The 21,081-nt window shown below is 40.5% G+C and overlaps 1 long non-coding RNA gene across 1 annotated transcript in view; it reads left to right on the top strand.

Annotated features, from left to right (window-relative positions):
• The window catches only part of LOC135116123 (uncharacterized), a 45,926-nt gene extending 27,301 nt beyond the window's left edge, over positions 1–18,625 (top strand). Inside the window, exon 4 of the long non-coding RNA XR_010276165.1 lies at positions 17,801–18,625. This is a non-coding gene — a long non-coding RNA (uncharacterized LOC135116123). The remainder of the gene's footprint in view (positions 1–17,800) is intronic.
• The last annotated feature ends 2,456 nt before the right edge of the window (positions 18,626–21,081 follow it).

A 21,081-nucleotide genomic window follows, 5' to 3' on the forward strand; every position in this document is an offset into this window, starting at 1 on the left:
CTAAAAAATTCATACTAGTCAAGGATTTACTTTCACAATCTTGCGTCTCCTACTTTACATGAGATGATGCAGTTTATCACAATTAGTAGCCTCGTTAGGGCCAACAGTTCTACTGCTATTTGTCTTCTTTTGTGTTCATTTGCGCTAGTTGTTGTTATTGTCTTCCTTTTTATGTTCATTGGTGTTCGCTCGCATTAGTTATTGTTATCACATCTTCCTTTGTGTTCTTTTGTGTATGTATTAGTAGTTATCTTCTCTTACTGCATGACCTACTAAAGGAGACTATTATATATTTTTTTTTTACGCAGATATTTACTCCTTCATCTTCTACAAGTTAAAGAAGCTCCCTTTATTTATTTTTTTTTCACTTTTGTATTCAGTAAAAACAAAGTCCCTCTATTCTACTTTTTTTTTAGATTAACTTCATTCTTCATCCTGTGGTGGAGGATAAACTGTCCTTCACTTTCCTGTGCAAATATTCACTTATTAGTCGTCTGCAAGTGAAAAGAAACTTCCCTAATCCCATCTTTTTTTTTTTTTTTTTTAAGCCTAGATTCGATAAAAAGAAAGACTTCATTCCACTTTCTTTTTTACTCACTCCTTCATCCACCAAGAAACAAAACTAGCCTCCACTTTCCTACATAAACCACTCCACTTTCCTTCACACTAACTCCCTCATCCACTAAGAAAAGAAATTAAGCTCCACTTTCCTTCCCAGTCACTCCTTTATCCACTGAAAGAAAAAAACATAACTTAGTGCGCAGCTAATCTATTTGTCAGTTTAAAAGCGCATTACTTTAAGAAGGAGATCGTGTGACTGTCCCATGGCGTGCTTTGTGGTGAAAAATGATGAAAAAAGTGTAAAATGAGGCGAGTAAATGTATTGGCGTAGAGTGAGATGCATAAATCAAGAGAGAGAGAGAGAGAGAGAGAGAGAGAGAGAGAGAGAGAGAGAGAGAGAGAGAGAGAGAGAGAGAGAGAGAGAGAGAGAGAGTCAGGCATTCTCCTCTTAAGAGTTGAGCAATAGAGTTGTGAATGAGTGCATGTCTCTCTCTCTCTCTCTCTCTCTCTCTCTCTCTCTCTCTCTCTCTCTCTCTCTCTCTCTCTCTCGCTCTCTCTCGCTCTCGCTGTCGTCTCGTCTCGTCTTTGTTTATGTGAAGGCAGGAATGTGCGCGGGGAAAGGCTGGAAGAAAAATAGGGAAATTCTGTTCTATCAACTATTAGTGTCAGATAGTGTTGAACTCCGGATGAAAATAAGACTCCAGCGCACACATACACGCACACACGCACACACACACACCGTCACTCTAAATCCACACACCAAAAATAATAAGTCATAGTAAAATATAAATAAAGTAAGACATGTTTCCGAGGTTTGTCCAAAGAATATACAAGAATGAAGAAGAAGAACAAGAAGAAAAAAAGAAATGAATTAAATTGTCCAGCTGTATCAGAAAGTCTTTTGAAGCTTGGGTTTACCTGAAGGTTTTGACAGGTAAGAAGACAGGTAAAGGTGAGAATTAGACTACATTTTCATATACAGATAGATCTTATCCGTCTTTCTCTCTCTCATATATTGTTCTTGTTTAAATCTGGGCGAGGCAGGGAGAGAGGGAGGGAGAGAAGGAAGATAGGATGGAGGATAGAAACAGCAAAGGAAGGGAAGAGAGAAGAGAGGAGAGACTGAAGAAAGAAGGCATAGGGAGAAAAGGAGATGTGAATGGAATAATGGAAGATAGTGATGAAAGGGTTGAAGAATGAAGAATCGATGGCCACTTTTCATTCTATCATTACTCCTTCATTCCTTCATCGCCATCATTTCCCTGTCACTCTATCTCGTCATCATTATTCCACCATTCTTTTTAATCCACTCCTTACCACTCCACCGCCACTCCACATGTCCAGCACTACCACTCCACTACTTTTTCCAATCACCTCCCCACTCCACCAAGTACTTTCACTCCACTCCTTTTCTCACTCCCACACCATTCCACACTTCACCTCCACCTCATTCATATTACCACATCATACCCTTTCTTCACCTCCACCAAAAATCCACTGCACTTTAAACATTCTCCACCACTTCATTACTCACTCAGTACTCCACATACTCCACCTCGGTAATCTCGAGTAGTCGCCCAAGTCACTCTCTCATCTATCATTGCCACCTCCTCCACTCCTGACCCACATTACTCATACTTGCTACTCCACTTTTGATACAGTCCTTTCTCTTCATTCCACATGGTTGTTTTTCTTTATTTATTTGTTGCTTTGTGTTATCTTCAAGTTCTTCGTTTTTTTTTTCTTTGTTACTTTTTTTCTTCATTTTTTGTGTCTGGTGTGTTATTTTTTCATCTTGTTCTTGTCGTTGTTCTTTTTTCTCGTTTTTTTTTCATAACTTATCTCAATTTCATGTTACTTTTTATTTTTTTATGTGTCTTGTTTATTTTCATACTTTCTTTCTTCTTCTTCTTCTTCTTCTCCTTCTTCGTCATCGTCGTTATATTTCCTTACCTCTTCCCTTCTATAAGTACACAATTTCTTCCGTTACTTCTCTCCCTCTTCTACCTACTTTCCTTCTCACTCCCATCAGCACCCTTCCATCCTCCCTACCTCTGCTTCACCTTCTATTTTCCCTCTCATTATTTCAACAAGTACACGCCCAAGTAAAGTCTCCCTCTCCTCCTCCTCTCCTCTCCTCTCCCTCTCCCATCATTCGCCCCTTCCCCTAAACACTCCGTTGACTTCCCAGCGTCACAAATCACACCTGAACCTCCTCTTTTCTCCTCCTTCAATGGGTTTTCAAGCGCCTCTCGTTGTCCTAAGCGGAAGAGAAACTCATTTCATACATAAACACTACATAGTTTTCCTCACCTTCCCCCCTCCCCCCACTCCACTACACTTCCGCTGATCCATTATTCCATTTTCCTCCTCCTCCTCCTCCTTCTTCTCGCTCCCTGTTATCCCTTATCCCTCTTCCTTTCTCTCTTTCTCTCTTACTCTCTCTTACCTCTTCCTCCTCACACACTTAAGTTTAAGATTCCGTTTCGAAAGACAATGTTTAGTTGCTGTTGAGAAGATAGATTATACTGGGAGGAGAGGAGGAGGAAGAGGAGGAGGAGAAGGAGGAGGAGGAGGAGGAGGAGGAGGAGAAGGAGAAGGAGGAGGAAAAGGAGAGGAAGGGTGATCACTAGGGTGATACTGTTAGGTCGTCCTTGAGAGAGAGAGAGAGAGAGAGAGAGAGAGAGAGAGAGAGAGAGAGAGAGAGAGAGAGAGAGAGAGAGAGAGAGAGAGAGAGAGAGAGAGAGAGAGAGAGAGAGAGAGAGAGATTGGCTACACAAAGAACGGAAAAAGAAGAAAACTTGGAAAAGAGAGAAAAAAACAGGAAGATGAGAAGGGAGAAGGAAAAAAGAGGAAAAGAAAAATATGACAAGAAAATAAAAAAAATGAGAGAAATAGAAGAATTAGAAGAAATAGGATAGAAGAGAAACAGAAGAACAGGAGAAACAGATGATGAAAAGGAGGAAGCAAACAAGAGGATGGAGAGAAGAGGGGAGAAGAGGAGGAGTATGAGAGCTTAACGGGTTCAATTCACCTGTACTTCTTCCTAATTAGTGTGAGGGAAGGTGAGCCCCGCAGGAAAAGCAATAAATTTAGAGAGAGAGAGAGAGAGAGAGAGAGAGAGAGAGAGAGAGAGAGAGAGAGAGAGAGAGAGAGAGAGAGAGAGAGAGAAGGGTGGGGGACATTCTCTCTCTCTCTCTCTCTCTCTCTCTCTCTCTCTCTCTCTCTCTCTCTCTTAATAACCTCGTTAACACGACCTCCACTGACCCCCGCTCGGTAGATTTATTACTGAATTGAAAAAAAAAAAAGCTAACTTGCTAATTAAATGTGGTCGCAATCAGGACTCAAATGGCGCAGGTAAAATCGTCACCTGAATTTCTATAACATAATTAAGGGATTTTTGTTTATTAATTATGTATTGACGTTATGATGTTTTGTTTGTTATTTAGTGCGCGCGCGTGTGTGTGTGTGTGTGTGTGTGTGTGTGTGTGTGTGTGTGTGTGTGTGTGTGTGTGTGTGTGTGTGTGTGTGTGTGTGTGTGTGTGTGTGTGTTCTACGTGTAGACAAAAACGAAACAGTCTAAAAATGGGGACAAAAATTATAAAGAAAAATTGTTGCATTGGCTGAAACGTTACGAAAAAAAAAAAAATATTACATTGAGTTTCAAAAGTACAGACTGAAATAAATACATGAAGGCAGATGGAAGGATAGATACATAAATAGCCAGAAGGGCAGATATATATATTGACGGATAAATAGCACAATATATGGAGGTTATGTGAAATAAACTCCATAGAGATGACACGACATAGCGACAGATGAACGTAAACGAATAGATAAACGGACAGAGATGGATGAATGAATAGATAGATAGAGAGATAGAGAGACAGAGGGATATATAGATAGATAAACAGATAAGGCAGTATATACACGGATGAATTAATGGAACTGGAATGACTACAAGGTGAAAGAGACAAACATACAGAAAAATATAAAGGAGGAGTATAAATATTGTCAAATGTATAAACTCCACAATTTTTTTTTCAATTATCTAAGGAGTTTTAAACAGCAGACGCCATTAGTTATCAAAAAAAAAAATATTAATGGAAAGAAAATGAAAGAAATGATCAGACAAAGAGATACTGTTACGAGTCAGAAATATGATTGAAAAAATAAAGAAGGAAATGTTACGAAATTAAAAAGAAAGACTAGATAGAAGAGAAATGAAGATAAAAGAAGAGGCGAAGAAAGTAACAGAGAGACACAGGTACTAAAGAAGGTGATAACTACAGAAAATTAGAGAGAATGAAAAAGAAGTCAGAAAAGAAAAAAAAGACAAGACCCAAAATAAAACAGAAAGAAAAGAACAAAGAATTAAAAAAAGGAAAAATAAAGAGTAGAAGCAAAGGGAGTGATAAAATGGAGAGAAAGGAAAGGCAGCAGATTGTCAAGTAAAAAGATGCCAGGTGGTGGAGGGAAGGTGAGAAGCAGGTGGGAGATGGAAGAGGGAGTAGAGAGAGAGAGAGAGAGGGGGGAAGAGGAGGAGCAGCGGAGGGGGACGGGAGGTGGACGCAGCAATATCACAATCTATGCTCTCGTTGCGTCATTATATAAAGCGAGGCAACAGTAATCCTGAGCAATGATTAGTGGGTGAGTGGATGCTGATGTGATGTTAATGGAAGCTACTTGACGCGGCCTCTCATACTGTGGCCACCAGCACCACCACCACCACCCGCCATTATGAGAAGGTTAATGGTAGTGATAATGATGGTGGTGATGTTAATAATAATAATAATAATAATAATAATAATAATAATAATAATAATAATAATAATAATAATAAAAAGGAGAAGAAGAACAAGATGAAGAAGGTGATGATGAAAAAGGATGATAATAATGTAATAGTAATAATCTAAGCCATTATGAACACAATTAAGAACTGGCTGTGTCTTGTTACAGCGATTTTAGATAAAGAGAAGAGAAAATTCGATTCGATAGAAAGGGGAAAAAAAAAGGAAAGATAAAAAAAATAATAATGACTCGTGAATAACCTTACATCAACTGAAAGAAAGAAAGAGACAAGAAAAAAAGAAAAAAACGTACAAATAAAAAAACAATAAAAACGAAAAAAAAAACGAAAAGATAAAAAAATAATAATAATTAGCACAAACCCAGAGATACCCAACAAACAACAAACAGCAAACAAACAAGCCTACATACATACACACAGTAAGCAACCAATCAGCATTCAAGATGGCGCCTTAACCAATAGATAACCACCAACCAACCAACCATCGAGGCAAAGAAAGAGAGAGAGTTAACAAGGCCATTATCTCGTTCATTAGTAGCTTAACGGGAGGTGTGGGGGTGTCGGGCCGGGGGATGGAGGTAACAATAATGCAGCACTAACGAGACTAGCGGGTAGTTAGAGGGTGATTAGCTTGTTAATTAGTGATTAGGGAGGAGGGGAAGGCTGAGGCAGAGGAGATAAAAGACGAGCAGGTGACCACGCCCTTGTCTCTTACCTGACGAGGGCGTGCGGCAAAAAGGCAGGTATTTGTCCAGGTGAGAGAGAGAGAGAGAGAGAGAGAGAGAGAGAGAGAGAGAGAGAGAGAGAGAGAGAGAGAGAGAGAGAGGGGGGGAGGGAGGGGGGAGAAAGACACTAACAGATAATGAAAATTGAATGCGTAACTTAAAAAAAAATAGGAAGGCGCTGCAACATCGTGGTCATATGACGCTAGATAGGAAAATAAAGAAGCAAAATCACAAAAAAAAACATAACACATGAAAATCCAAGAGAGAGAGAGAGAGAGAGAGAGAGAGAGAGAGAGAGAGAGAGAGAGAGAGAGAGAGAGAGAGAGAGAGAGAGAGAGGGGGGGGGTAGGCATACATAACAGAGTACTGCATTCCTTAAATCAAGCAAGTATATATGTAAGAATGCAGGAAACAATAAAAATACGAATAATAGATGAGGTGAAGTAAACAAGGCGATGGATGATGGGTAATGTAAGAGGAGAACTCACAAAATAAGGAAGAAGAGCAGATAAATAAATTAAAAAAGAACAAAGAGGATATGAAAGCAAAACTAAACAAAACAAGGTGAAATAGAATAAACACACCATTGAGTGAAGAAGAATATAAGAAAAAAAGACACACAAAACACAGTGATAGAGTTTATATGCATGTAGAAATAAACAAAAACACAAGAGAACACAAAGAAAACGTGAAGTAAAGTAAACACGCCAATGAATTAAGAAGAACAGAAGAAAGAAGCACACGAAACACGACAAGAGAACTGACAGGAATACAGAAACAAAAAAAACAAAACAAAAAACGATAAAAAACACAAAACAATAGACAAACACACCAATAAACGAACAAATTAAAAAAAAACACACACAACACAAGAGAACTTACAGAAACACAAAAACAAACGAAACACACACACAAAAATAAATAAATAAATAAATAAACACGAAGAAAAACACCAATACTGATAAAACACAAAAGAAGACAAACGCAGCGATGGATGGAGAAGAATGTGAAGGCAAAATGAAAACACACCGAAACAAAAGCGGCGAAAAAACCAAGAGTACTGAACAGCGTCTACCTCGCAGCAAAACCCGGCCGGTCCTTCCTTCCTCGCTCGACATTCCATCTCCCGCAAAGCTCAAGTTGTTTACAAGCGTCGATACCTCCTGCTGATTGGTCCGCCGCGTGACTCAAGCCCCGCCCTTTATCAATATCAACCAATGGCGTGACTTACAGCCCTTTCCGGAGCCCGATACGAGGAAAAATGCGGATAATCAAGCATTTTGGTCCTTTTTTGTGTTACTTTTTTGTACATTCGTTCTTTACGTTCCCCGCCGTAGTGAGTGATGTCTTTATGATTTGTTTTATTCGTTTCTTTTCATTTTGCTTTTTTTTTTCTTTATATATGAGAGATAGGTTGCATATTTTTACCTTGCTCTCTATTTTTTTTTTTTGTTCTCTTTGTCTTTTCCTTTTTATGGGTAATCTTAAGCACTGTGTGGTTTTGTCAAGCATAGTAGTGTTTTTATTCTCTCCTTTTCATTTCCTAGACTTTTTTTTCTCTTTTTTTATGAGGGACAGGTTACATATTTTTACCTTGTTCTCTCTTTCTTTTATATTCCCTCTCTTTGTTTTCTTTCTTCTCGTGGGTAATCTGAAGCATTGTGTGGTTTTATCAAGTATATATTTCTTATTCCTCCATTGGCTGTTACATAAAAATTCTCCCTTTTTTTTTCATTGGTACTTATACTGGAACAAAATGAGGAGGAGGAGGAGGATGAGGAGGACGAGGACTAGAAGGAGGAGCGAGAGTAGGAGAAGGAGGATGAGAAGTGGGTAGAGGAAGTACAAAAGAGCGAGTAGAAGGATAGGGGGTGGGGGAGGCAAAGACAGGAAATTATATATTTTATTACGAATGTCTGATATTTTGTGAGGGAAAAATGGAAAAAGTGATATTGATTGTGGTGCTTCGAAGTGAGAGAGAGAGAGAGAGAGAGAGAGAGAGAGAGAGAGAGAGAGAGAGAGAGAGAGAGAGAGAGAGAGTAATATCCGGCCTTTAATTACGTATAGGAAAGGTACCTCACTGATCTCTCTCTCTCTCTCTCTCTCTCTCTCTCTCTCTCTCTCTCTCTCTCTCTCTCTCTTCCATATTTTCTTTTCATTTGTTCTTCCTAATTTTTCACTTCTTTTTTTACTTTTCGTTGTTGTTTTTTTGTATTTTCATATTAATTTTCTTTCATACAACTTCCTTTTTTTTTCACTTTTCAATCTCCATTAATATATCAAGAGCTTTTGAAGAAGAGAAGAACAGGGGAGGGAAAATATAGAAAAATTATGCACGAATAGAAGAGAAGGTAAATAAAAGAGGAGAGAGAGAGAGAGAGAGAGAGAGAGAGAGAGAGAGAGAGAGAGAGAGAGAGAGAGAGAGAGAGAGAGAGAGAGAGAGAGTAGAATAAAGACATCAGCAAGAAACTAAAGAAGGGTGCACAGAGGAGGTGGATAAAAGGAGCAAAAGGTGAAAGAAGGGGAATAAAGAAGGAGGAGGAGAAGGAGGAGGAGGAGGGAAAGAGATATCAGTAGCGATAAAAAGAAGGGGGAAAGAAGCTGTTTTTCATGGTTGGTCACGTAATGAAATAAAAAGAAAACGTTAATACGACACCTCGTGCATATGAGCGAAAGAAAACGAGAGAAAAAAATGCACGGTCAAGGAGAGAGAGAGAGAGAGAGAGAGAGAGAGAGAGAGAGAGAGAGAGAGAGAGAGAGAGAGAGAGAGAGAGAGAGAGAGAGAGAGAGAGAACAATTGTTTTTGCCAGACGTTGACAAGTGCGTGGGTTGGCGGAGGGTGTCATCTCCTCCTCCTCCTCCTCCTCCTCCTCCTCCCATCACCTCCTCCTCCTCCTCCTCCTCCCATCACCTTTCTTCCTCACCTCTAGCCTCTACCCTCGTATGGGAAGGGAAGGGAAGGACACGTGACAGGGAAGAGGGAAAGCCTGTTAATGAAGGGACTGAAAGGGTTAAAGGTAAGAACAGGTAAGGGAATAAAGGAGCAATAGGTCAGGTGTGGCAGGTAAGGAAAGGGTGTTTAAGGGTCAGGCAGGGGAGGCATAAAGGAAGGAGATATTTAAGGGAAAGAAAGGGAAGGTGTGAGAAAAGGGACTGGATACAAGAGGTGGGATTAGTAATGTGACAGGTGAGGTAAGGGAAGGAGGGAGTTAAGGTAAGGAAATTAAGGTTATAAGCTTGAGGACAAATTTTAAGTAAGGGAATGAGAGAAAGAAGGGTAGAATGTTAAAAGATATTAGGTAAGCGAATGTGAACAGGAAAATTAGGTAAAGGGAACGAGAAAAGGGAAGAAAGGATAACGAAAGAATAAACAGGACAGATAAAAGATAAGAAAAACGGGAAGAAGGGGAGAAAAAGGAATAGGTAAGATTAGTAAAGGAAAACAGTAAAAGTATATAAGATTATGTGAGCAAGAGTGCAAGGAAAAGACAGGCTAGGGTAGGTAACATTAGTAAAAGAAGAGAAAGTTATTTAGGGTGAAATGAGGGAGAGTGTAAGGCAAGGTTAGATAATGACAGCTAAGATTAGTAAAGGAGGAGAAAGAAACTAATATGAAGGAGGCTGTGAGGAAAAGACAAATTAGGAAAAGGGAGATTAAGAAGGAATATAAGATAAGCTAAGGCCAGGTGTAAGGCAAGGGGACAGGTTATGGCAGGTAAGATTAGTAAGGTAAGTTTATCTGAGGCTTATTGTTTGTTAATGGGAGTGGTACGGGAGGCGAGAGTCATTAACCACTTCACTCCGCCCTGCCTCGTTAGCCTCCCTCACTCATTACGCAGCTAAACTCTCCTAAGCCTTATTCTTCCAAGCTGACATTTGCGTTTCGTGCCTCGTTAATCATTAAGCTTACTCACTTCCACTTGTTGCAATTAGCCTCGAAATTAGTCGTTTTTTTTTTTCGTGTTTTAAATCGATGGAAAGTTTATTTCTATTTAAGTTTACATGTTTAGATTTAAGCTAATATGTTTCTATCTTTCTTTTTCATGCGTTGTTTATCACTATCATTTTTTTTTCTTTTTTTTAATACATTTAAAGCTTATTTCTTCCTCAGTCTTGCAAGCTGAATCCTCTTACCTCTCCATCATTGCCACTATCATCCTTCTTTAAACTTATGTACATTCATTTCGTAAACTCAGCTCTCTTATTCTTCCATCACTATCGTTTTCATTCCTCCTTAATCTCAGCACATTAATTTCTCAAGCTGGTACTCCTTATTCCATTGACTGCCCCCATTCATTCTGTTAATCCTAAAAATAATCGGAATTTACATAGGTTTTCATCCTCACCGCATTCGTCCATCTGCTTTATGGGCTTATAAAAAGACGACAAGGAAGGTAAAATGGTGGCAGGTAGAATGGCAGGAACTAAAGAGAGTGGGACATTGAGGAAGAGGAAGAGAGGGATGGTGGCAAAGACCGAGGCGAAAAAGAATTGGCAAAACTGAGATAAGGAATGAACAAAGTAGAGTAGAACACAGAACCCAAGAGAGAGAGAGAGAGAGGAGAGAGAGAGAGAGAGAGAGAGAGAGAGAGAGAGAGAGAGAGAACAGGGACAGATACATGGAGAGACATACACACAGACAGACACACAGCAAAAAACCATGCAGAGAGCTCACTCAGTCACTCCTTATCGTGATTTGCATTAATTATCTTCAAGCAGGTAACCAGATTATCCTACTTGTATATATTAACAGTGACTCCATTAATGGCTTTTTAGGTCGGTATTCTAATTCGTGTGTTGTGGCGTTACTTATCAGATTGACAGGACGTACGGTTACAACTGGCAAGGTGCGTGAGGCAACTTGGACCAGACACGGAGGCGGCCAGGTGAGCGAGATTAATTACCTTGACTAATGAGGGGTTCCCAACCTAACGAGGCTCACCTGCCGTCCGTGATTATGTCTCGGTGACTAATACTATTACTGGCAGGTGTGTCACAGTATGTGGGCCGGGTGTGGGAGGAAAGAGGGTAGGCAGAGGGGGAGGGATAAGGGGAAGGAAAAGGGAGGTGAGAGGGAAAAATTGTGTCAGTCAGTAAGGGGTGGACACACACACACACACACACACACACACACACACACACACACACATATCAGGAGGGAAGAGAGGGAAAAAACAGGAAAAGGGGAAGTGAGGGAGAAAATTTGTGTCAGTAAAGGTTGAACACACACACACACACACACACACACACACACACACACACACACACACACACACACACACACACACACACACACACACACACACACACACACAAAGTAAAAAGAACAACACATCATTTAGAAAGACAGAGAGAAAGCAAAAAAAAAAAAAAAGTAATACCACATTAGAGAAATTAGAGAAAGAACCAGGACACGGTCACTTCATCACGGACAAAAAAGATGAACGACCCACTACAGAAATAAACCTATCTGGCCGTGTCCGTGTCGTTGGGCGGATCACTTAACATTACAACTCTTCAAAAAATTACCGAGGGAGGAAAAAAATTAGGACAATTCTATTCACATTCCCTAAACAAAGAAGCCGCCGAATCCTACTGCGTCCCTTAGTGCTGAATGTAGCGACAGACCTGAACGTGATTCCTCCGCAGGGGACACACTAAGCTGCCCTCGAGTCAAATCTGGAGTAAATGGTTGCCGCGTGTCTCGGGAACATTGGACAGTCAGCGGTATGTCTTAGAAGCGCCGATCTTGCGTCAGCTGTAAACGTCTTCGGCTTTGCTTTCGAATCCTAGAGGAAAATTTAGCTTGAAAATGGATTGCGGCTATACACATGGTATTCTCTCAGTGTGTTTAGCCTCCCTGTGTGTGGGCATTACAAGGTGAATATACTAACAGGTAAATAGGATGACTGACTCCACCCATTGTTTGGTTATTATGCTAAAGAGGCTCGCTTCTGCCTCGTGAGTGTGAAGTGTGCTCTCAGTCGGTTCTTTTGTTTCTCCTTGTTGTTTTGTACTTGTGTGTTTGTAGTTCTTTGATTTGGGTCTCGTAATTATGCAGGGGTTGAAATGAAGATGCGCTGAGCTTGGGAGTGAGAAAAGTCAGGGAAAAGAGGTCAGATCCAAGATAATTCAGAAGAAGAGAATATTTTAGATGTTTTGTGTACTAATCAAGGGGAAGAGAAAAGAAATTTGAGGTTAAAAGAAAGAAAACTCAAAAACACGAGAAAGTCTTACATGTTTTGTATTAATCAAGGGGAAATAAAGGAGAAGAAATTTGAAGTAAAAAGAAATAACTCAAAACACGAGGAAATTTTTAAATGTTTTGTACTAATCGAGTAGAGAAAAAAAGACAAGAAAGAAATTCGAGGTAAAAGGAAAGATAACTCAAAACATGGGCAAAAACTACGCGTTTTTACTCAGCTGGAATAAAGGGATTAAATTATGGAAATAACATGAACACCTTAAACAAGGAAGAAATAAACCCTTCATTTCCTTCTTATTATGAAGAAGGAAGAAAGTGAATGATTTGAAAAGCTGCAGAAAATGGAGATCAACAATGTAGGAAGTAAAAAAGAAAAACAAGGGAAAAAAATGTTAAAAAATAAAGAAAATTGAGAAGAAAATGAAAACAAAGACAAAGCAATAAAACAGATGAAGAAAGAGAACAGTGAATGCGAAGATGTACAATTTGCCATCGAAGGAAATGAAGGAGGAAATAAAAACACAGGAAGTTAAGGAAATGAAGGATTAGAAAGAGTGAGAGAGAGAAATTAAGAAAGCAAGGAGGTGTAGGGAGGGATGACGATAAGGGCAGCAAGGAAGTATAAGGGAGATGAGGGAGCAAGCAGGAGTGTGAGGGGGATGAGGAAGTGAGAGAGATGTATGAGGGAAATAAAAGAGAGAACGGTGTGAGGGGGATGAGGGAGTGAGGGGAGGGTGAGGGAGTGAGGGGTGAGTGAGGGGGCAGCAAGACGCGAGGGACGAAGGTTTGAGGTCATAACTCTGCTGCCAACACTTACTGAAAGCTAATGGGAAACTGATAATTGCGGTTCCCAGAGTAAGCTACTGTCCCGCCTCCTCCTCCTCCTCCTCCTCCTCCTCCTTCTATTACTACAACTTGTCCTCTTTTTCCTCTATTTTTTTTTCGTTCCTATATTTATTCTTTCATCTTTCACTTTCTTCTTATTTCTTATCTCAACTTTTTTTTTCTTATTCTTGCTTTGTCTCTTTATTCGTCACCTCATTCTTAGTTTCCTCTTTCCCTTCTTCTTCTTCTTCCTCCTCTTCCTCCTCCTTCCGTTATGACATCCCTCTCACCGTCATTCTCTTCTTTATTATTTCCTTCTAGAATAAGAATAATTAAACCCATGAACGGCTTTCATATCAACATTTTAAATTTTATCACGTCATTTCTGAACATTTTCCTCCTTAAATTATAAACATTCCTTTTTCTTCGACCCTGTTAACTGTTATGTATTTAACCTTCCATTTTCCACACCTTTAAACACAGACACACACACACACACACACACACACACACCCATTCCCTTCCATTAACTCTATAAGCTCCTCACCTATTCATTTTTTTCACCATACCAATACCTTTTTTTTCATACCTGTCCCTCCGCCCTTCCTCCAGCCCTCCCTTCCTCCTCCTCCTCTCCCTCGGTGATGATTGGTGGAGGCAACACAAGCTTTCCAGAGCTGATGGATGACCCAATCACTGAATCAATACCTTCCTCCCTCTCCCGGAATTAGCCCCCATCACTACACAATGCCGGCAGGGAGAGGGAGGGAGAGGGAGGGAGTGAGGTGTTTCTGACGGGGTCGTTGAGGAGAGGGACAAGGCAAGAGGAAGGGGAAGAGGAAAAGGAGGAGAAGGGAAAGAAGCGATGAATTGTTTGATGGTTTATGGTGATGTCGTTAGGTACTGGGTTTGTTATTTTGATGGTGGTTGTTAGTGTTGTGTCTTATGGGTGTTTTAGGTGTGTGTGTGTGTGTGTGTGTGTGTGATTGTTCAGCTTTGTTTTATGAAAGTGGGAGAATGCAAGATTGAGTGTGTGAGGAGGAGGAAGAGGATGTGTTATGAAAGGGAGAGGGCGAGAGAGCAAGAGGGAGGGGGAGAGGAGGGATAAGGAAAGATATTGCTGAGTAGAAGGAAGAAGAAGAAGAGGAGGAAGAAGAAGAAGGAGAAAGAAAGAAGAGGGGGAGGGGGACGTTGTACAGTGAGAGAGAGAGAGAGAGAGAGAGAGAGAGAGAGAGAGAGAGAGAGAGAGAGAGAGAGTGAGAGAGAGAGAGAGAGAGAGAGAGAGAGGAAGCACTCAGTTGGTCTGGGCGATAGCGTGGGGCTGGAGGAGGAGGTGGAGGGTGGAGAGGAGGGGCGGGGTCCTCTGATACTATCTCCTACACCCCTCCCACATTAGGTCAGCGGCGGGGCGCGTCTGATAAGAGAGAGGGAGTGGGGAGAGTGGGAGAGGGAAGGGAGAAAGAAAGGGGTGGAGGTACTGAGGGAGAAATGCACTGAAAAGGGAGGAGGAAGTGAAGGAAAGGGTCAGAAAATGAATTAGCAGAGAGAGAGAGAGAGAGAGAGAGAGAGAGAGAGAGAGAGAGAGAGAGAGAGAGAGAGGAGCGGAGGGAAAGAAAGGAAGGGTGGAGGGAATGAAGGAGAAAATACTGAAAAAAAGGAGTAAAGAATGAGGAAAAATTTGTCAGTAAGTAGAAAAAGAGACGACGAAAACGGGGAAAAAAATTATAGAGGAGAGAAGGAAAAATGTAAAAAATGAAGGAGAAATTAAATATACCCGAGTAATAGGTGGGGAGGAGCCTTCTACTGTTCTACCTCGTCTGTACATCTATACCAATTAGTACACATTTTAAGCAACACAGAAATCACTTGTCGCTTATCGTTTGTACTTCATTTTAGCGTCTACATTCCGCCTTAAGTGGGATTCGAACCAAGGGGAGTTTACAAATAGCAACAACACTCAGTCTCAGCAGCCAGAACTCCCCGCTGAGGCTGTGGAGTAGAGAGACATTAGTGAAAGAACGTGTAGAAAAGGAGTAAATATTATTAAAGCAGGATTAGGGATGAAAAATGTATGACTGGCGTGACGAGGCGAGAAGAGAAGAGGCGGGGCGAGGCGGGGCGGGGCGGGGGTGGGAGTCAGAAAGGCGGAAGAAGGCGATGTGGTTGTGAAGATCGCTGAGATAATTGTGACTAGTGGAACAAAGAATGACAATGTAACTGAATTAAGGCTTTTGTTTTCAGAAGGTAACGTTGTGTGCCTCTTTAAGTCCGTGAGTGATTAAGTGAGCATTGCCTATTTAGTAGTATGTGCGTGTGTGTGTGTGTATGTGTGTTGTTGTGTAGTAATAAGGTATTGTTTCTCTAATGTATATATTTAGATAGTTATCATGCCTCTTTCTGTGTGTGTGTGTGTGTGTGTGTGTGTGTGTGTGTGTGTACTTACCTAGCTAAATTGTTGTATCATAAAATTAAAAATGCAACAAGACAGTGCTACACGTCAGCTCATCTCAGTATTCTATCACGTTTAGGAGGTTGAAGCACAATAGTACATCTTTCTGGAATTACAGTTTTACTCAGAGCCATCCGTGAAAGTAGTAATATGACAGTACGGTAATTATAAACTCCTCAATGCTTGGAAGAGGGAAGTTACGATACGCTTATCATAATGTTGAATATTCTTTTTGACATTCCTTTTTTGGGGGGTCTAGTATCTTCAGTTAGCCTTTCTCTCTCTCTCTCTCTCTCTCCTCTCTCTCTCTCTCTCTCTCTCTCTCTCTCTCTCTCTCTCTCTCTCTCTCTTCTCTCTCTCTCTCTCTCTCTCTCTCTCTCTCTCTCTCTTTTGGTTACCCTTGGCCAGAACCTCTCTTGTATTAAAAGAATAATTCACACGAGCCACTACTTGCACCAACACAACCAACACACACCAACACACCAACACAGCTTAACTCACTCATCAACAGCAGCATGGCGACAAAATGCATATCTAACTGCTTTAATTTCATTTGAGTTGAATTTTTTGAGTTAGAACATAAGAACATAAGAAGGGTAACGCAAAATAGGGAGAGAGAGAAAAAAAAAAAACCTTTGAAAGTTCTAGTCCCTAAATGAGACAGTAACACAAGAACATAAGGGAAGCTGCAGGAAGCCAGTAGGCCTACACGTGACAGCCTACGTAAAAAAAAAAAAAAAAACACACACACAACACATACACACATACTTGTATATCCACCGATTATTCCTACTTATAAACTGGGCAAGGTTTCCAAAACTCCCTCCACTCCAATAACAACCTTATAACTGACCTTAGCCACATTTCAGCCATCTAACATCCCATTTGAGCAACTTCTATCGTGACCTGGCCTGACCATGACCTAGCTTAAGAGGCATAAAACACCCACTAACACACGCGGCTTAGGGGGACAGTACGGTCTCAGTAACCCTCTCTGCGGCGGCGTCTGGGGCACAAAGAGAAGACCCTCGCAGTCGTGCCAGGTCGCGGCGCAGGCAGCTCAACCCGCCTCCAGCTTCATCAAAGACTCGGCGGCAGCGGGGTGTTAGAAGTCATGTTACTGAGCCAGAACATAATTAAAATGTGACGTCATGTGTTAATAATCACGAGGAAAAGAAGAGGAGTTTGCAGCATGTGTCCTGTCACGTGGGGCTCCTTGCCAGACCTTTCCATCCATGTAGCTGTCATGTAAATAGATAAAGATGTTCATTTAAATGCGGGTGACACTAAAAGAGACTCCAAGGCGCGGCGCTTTCCCCGTGCACGTTCTCATTAAAGCTTAAATTGACGTAAACTTCCCCCTACATTTTACCTCGCGTGATGGAAACCAGGAAGAGGAGAATTAAGGAAGACTCGAAAAACAAAACTAATTTCACGTTTTACTTCTAGATATAAGTGAGTATAACATTCACATACATCTCACTTGTACACTTTACTATCCACATCCCCTCCGCCACTTTCCTTCTCTTTCTTCCCTTTCTTCCTATCTATAAGTGGAGGAGCGTCAGGTGCCAACAAGCAGTTCCCGTCACTTCCCTTCGTCAGTCAGGTCGTCAGCGTTGCTTTTTACAATCTTCTGCCTCGTAACTCAAGCTGACCCATTACTAAGCATCTCTACCGGGTCTCGAGTTGCCGGAAAAATTGCTAACCACGATGCAATTAGTGGAAATTTTGATAACAGCAGCGAGACAACGGGTACTTGAGAGAGAGAGGGAGAGAGAGAGAGAGAGAGACCTAAACCACCTCAACCACATAACACACACACAGACTTCTCAAATCAAAATGAAGAAACCACACAATAATTTCTCCCCATTTCTATACTGGGAAAAATAACTATACCACGTAATTCCCCTCTCGTCCACCCTGCGCTGCGCCACAATGCCTATTTCTGCCACCCGAGCAGCCTGGCAGTATTTGGAAGGGAGCATCAGCTGACGGCAATATTGAGTGTAAGAAGAGCCGAGGTTTGGTATCAAGATTTCCCCTCCTCTCTCGCCTCGCAGCCTTGAGAGAGAGAGAGAGAGAGAGGAGAGAGAGAGAGAGAGGAGAGAGAGGAGAGAGAGAGAGAGAGAGAGAGAGAGAGAGAGAGAGAGAGAGAGAGAGAGAGAGATTATACTTAGAAGGAAAGAAAAAATAAAACTTAATTATTTTATCTCTAATTACAGACTAGACTTCGCCGACGGGGAGTGAAAGGTGGCGAAGACCTTGCAGGCTCACGTAGACGAGGCGATGACCTTGTGGACGCCAGCAGTAACAACCAGAACATGAGGAAGAGGAGGAAGGAGGAGGAGGACGAGCAGAGACCAAGCAACGGAGACGCAAAGAGAAGAAGAGGTATGTGAAAGATAATGATAAGTAAAAGAATAAGGAATAGGAGGAAGAAAGGAATATGAGAGGAAAGAGGTACAGAAAGATTGTAACTCTTGAAAGAATAAGAAGGAATAGGAGGAGATGAGATAAGGACCAGGAAACAAAGAAAGTAGCACAAAAAAAAGTATGAAAAAAAAGTTATAAAAAGTGAAAGAATAAGGAAGAGGCGAAGGAGGAGAAGGAAAAAGTAGAGAATAACAGACAGAGACGAAGTAGTGGAGAAACTAACAGAGAAAATATATGCAAGAATCTAACAAGTGAAAGAAAGAGAAACAATAGGCGGAGTAGCAGCGGAGACCGTAGGAGGGAGAGGAGGAGAAGAAGGAGAAGGAGAGATAGAGAGCGAAGGAGAACGAAGGAGCCCAGTTGGTTATCGCTCCAAGCCTTCCATTAAGCCCATGGTATCACTTACAGCGGGGCGGCTTGAGTGAGGGAGGGCGTGAGGGCGACAGGAGGGATTTGTGTGGTTAAACAGACTTTTGCACTCGCCTCCCGCGGCCTCAGAAGGGTTACGCGGGAGTCTGTCTGTTTGGCTCCACCTCCCAACCCACTCTAGCGGAAGAAAAAGGGAAGAGAAAATCCTAACACTGCAAAATAGATGCTCATTTGGTTCACGTAGTTTGGGGTTAAAGAAAATATTTGTTTTTGGCTTTTTTTTTTTTTCCTCGAAGTTTGAGTGAAAGATGCTTGTCGTTTTGTCGCGGTAGTTTAGATGTTACTTTTCAGTTTTATTATGTCTTTATTTATATTATTCTTCTTTCTTGTTCTTCTTCTCCATCCTCCTACTTTACAGATTAAGGTTAGGGTTGAGAGAAAAAAAAAGAAAAAGAAAAGACTGTCGTGTTGCTTTTTCCAAGAAGTGAAGGGGAACTTAAGCTCAAAAGGACATCACAAGAATACCTCGAAGTAATTAAGTTAGCATGGGATTAGAAAAATAAGAAATGTTACTCGCGTTTTTTTTTTTTCTTTTTTTTTTTAATTCTTGAAGTTTATGGTCACTTATTTGCTTTGAAGTTGAAAAGAAAAGTTCAAGTTTTTTTTTTTTCAAGTTTGTAAAATTTTTTAGTTGCTTATTTAAGTTTCATGTTAAAAAAATGGGAAAAAATTGTAATTGTTAATGAGATTCTTTTGGGGGTGAAATTCTTTGTTTCTTCTTCTTTATTCCTCCTCTTCTTCTTCTTCTCCCTTCTTCTCCTACTTTACTTACTGAGATTAAGGGTAAAGAAAAGTGTGCTGTTATATTTTATTCGTTTATTCATTCATTCATTTATTTATTAAGAATCTTTGACGGATTTTTCAATGTTTGCAATTCTCCTCCCTTCCTCCTCCTCCCACTACTACTACTACTACTACTACTACTACTACTACTACTACTACTACTACTACTACTACTACTACTACTACTACTATCTACTACTACTGGCCTAATAATCTCAATCCTACACGCTGAGGGACACGCCCACGGCCACTCCCCCCCTGTCAAGTCGGAGCTCTCCAATGCCTTAGCTAGGGGCGGCAACTTTGATCTACGTATAGTCTTCAAAATAAACGCCTTCCCCTTCTTAGTAATCCCTCCTCCTTCCCACAACATCCTCTCTCCCCCAAGCATATCAAGGTTTTATCTCATATTCTTCATCTGCTAAGCTTTCTCCCTTCTATTCCTGGTCTTTTTATTTCTTCTCTTTCTCCTTCTCTTTCTCCTCCTCTTTCTCGTCCTTCTCCTCCGCCTTCTTTTTCTCGTTAATACATCTTTTTTTTTTTTTTTAATATGTTTTAGTTTTATCATTTAATTTTCATGTCAGTGTCTCGTTTTCTTCAGTAACACCTGTCATCGTGATCACCTTCATAATTACGTAATGAACTCAAGTTATGTACGAGCTTAATATTTTCTTTCATTTGTTTTCTTACTCTGTATTTTTCCTTGTTTTTTTTTTTTTGGTTTGGTTTGGTTTATTTTTCTGTTCTTTCATTTTATCTATTTCATCTGTTTCTTGTTTAATGATAAAAAATTTCCTTAGTTTTTCGTTCTGCACCGTCTCTTGATTAACACATGAGTTATTTTTGTTACTATTTTAATCTGTGGAAGTTTTTTTTTGTGCGTTTTGTCTTTTATCTTTGTGTTTTAATGACTTCTTTACTCTCTCTCTCTCTCTCTCTCTCTCTCTCTCTCTCTCTCTCTCTCTCTCTCTCTCTCTCGTCTCTCTCTCTCTCTCTCTCTCTCTCTCTCTCTCTCTCTCTCTCACCCTAGTCAATCTCATGACGTAATATTGCTCTTAATTAAGACACTTCACGTCACCTGTGTTACCTGTCAGGTGTTGCGCCACGTCAACACATCCCTCTTTCCCCTTTATTTCCTTTCCATCCTCCCCCTCCTGTTTCCCTTTCCCTCTTCCCGGGCCATTCCTTCCCTCCTCTCCTTCTCCTCACCTCTGTCCTGATAACCATTCAGTCCTGATAAAATATAACGTTGGTTTACAGTATAATTTTAAACACCAGTGACAGCAAATAGAAAAATAATTGAGATCAAATTTTTAATAAGTAATAAGTATGAGAAAAAGTAACAGGTATCGTTCTGTCGTAAGGTGTTAATTAAGGGGTGTGTTTAAAATTGTATCTCTCTTTCTTATTTATACTCTCTCATATTTGTCACTTTTTCTGCTTCCCTTCCTTTACTCTGTCTTGTTTTTTAATTCCATATTCCCTTTTTCTCTTCTGTTTTTTTTTTCCTTTCATCTTCCTCTTCCCTTATTTTTTTATCCTCTCATATTTTCTCTGTCTTTAAACACTCATCATTTTTTTTTCTCTTACAACTTCTTAATTCGTTTCTATCATCCTTTCCCTTTTTCTCCTTTTAAAATATACTTCCTCCTACATACATTATCTCCCATCACTTCTTTCTCTACTCTTTTACTCTCTCCTATTATTCCTTTTCCTCCAAATCATCCATTCCCTCATTCACTCCCTTTTCTCCTTTATTTCCTCTTATTTACACTACATCCAAATATCAATAACTTCATCATTTCTCCTTTATTCTGTCCTATCCTTTCATTCCCTTTCAATCGTCCCTTACCTGTCT

This window comes from Scylla paramamosain, chromosome 30 (assembly GCF_035594125.1).
Source record: "Scylla paramamosain isolate STU-SP2022 chromosome 30, ASM3559412v1, whole genome shotgun sequence".
Lineage (NCBI taxonomy): Eukaryota > Metazoa > Arthropoda > Malacostraca > Decapoda > Portunidae > Scylla > Scylla paramamosain.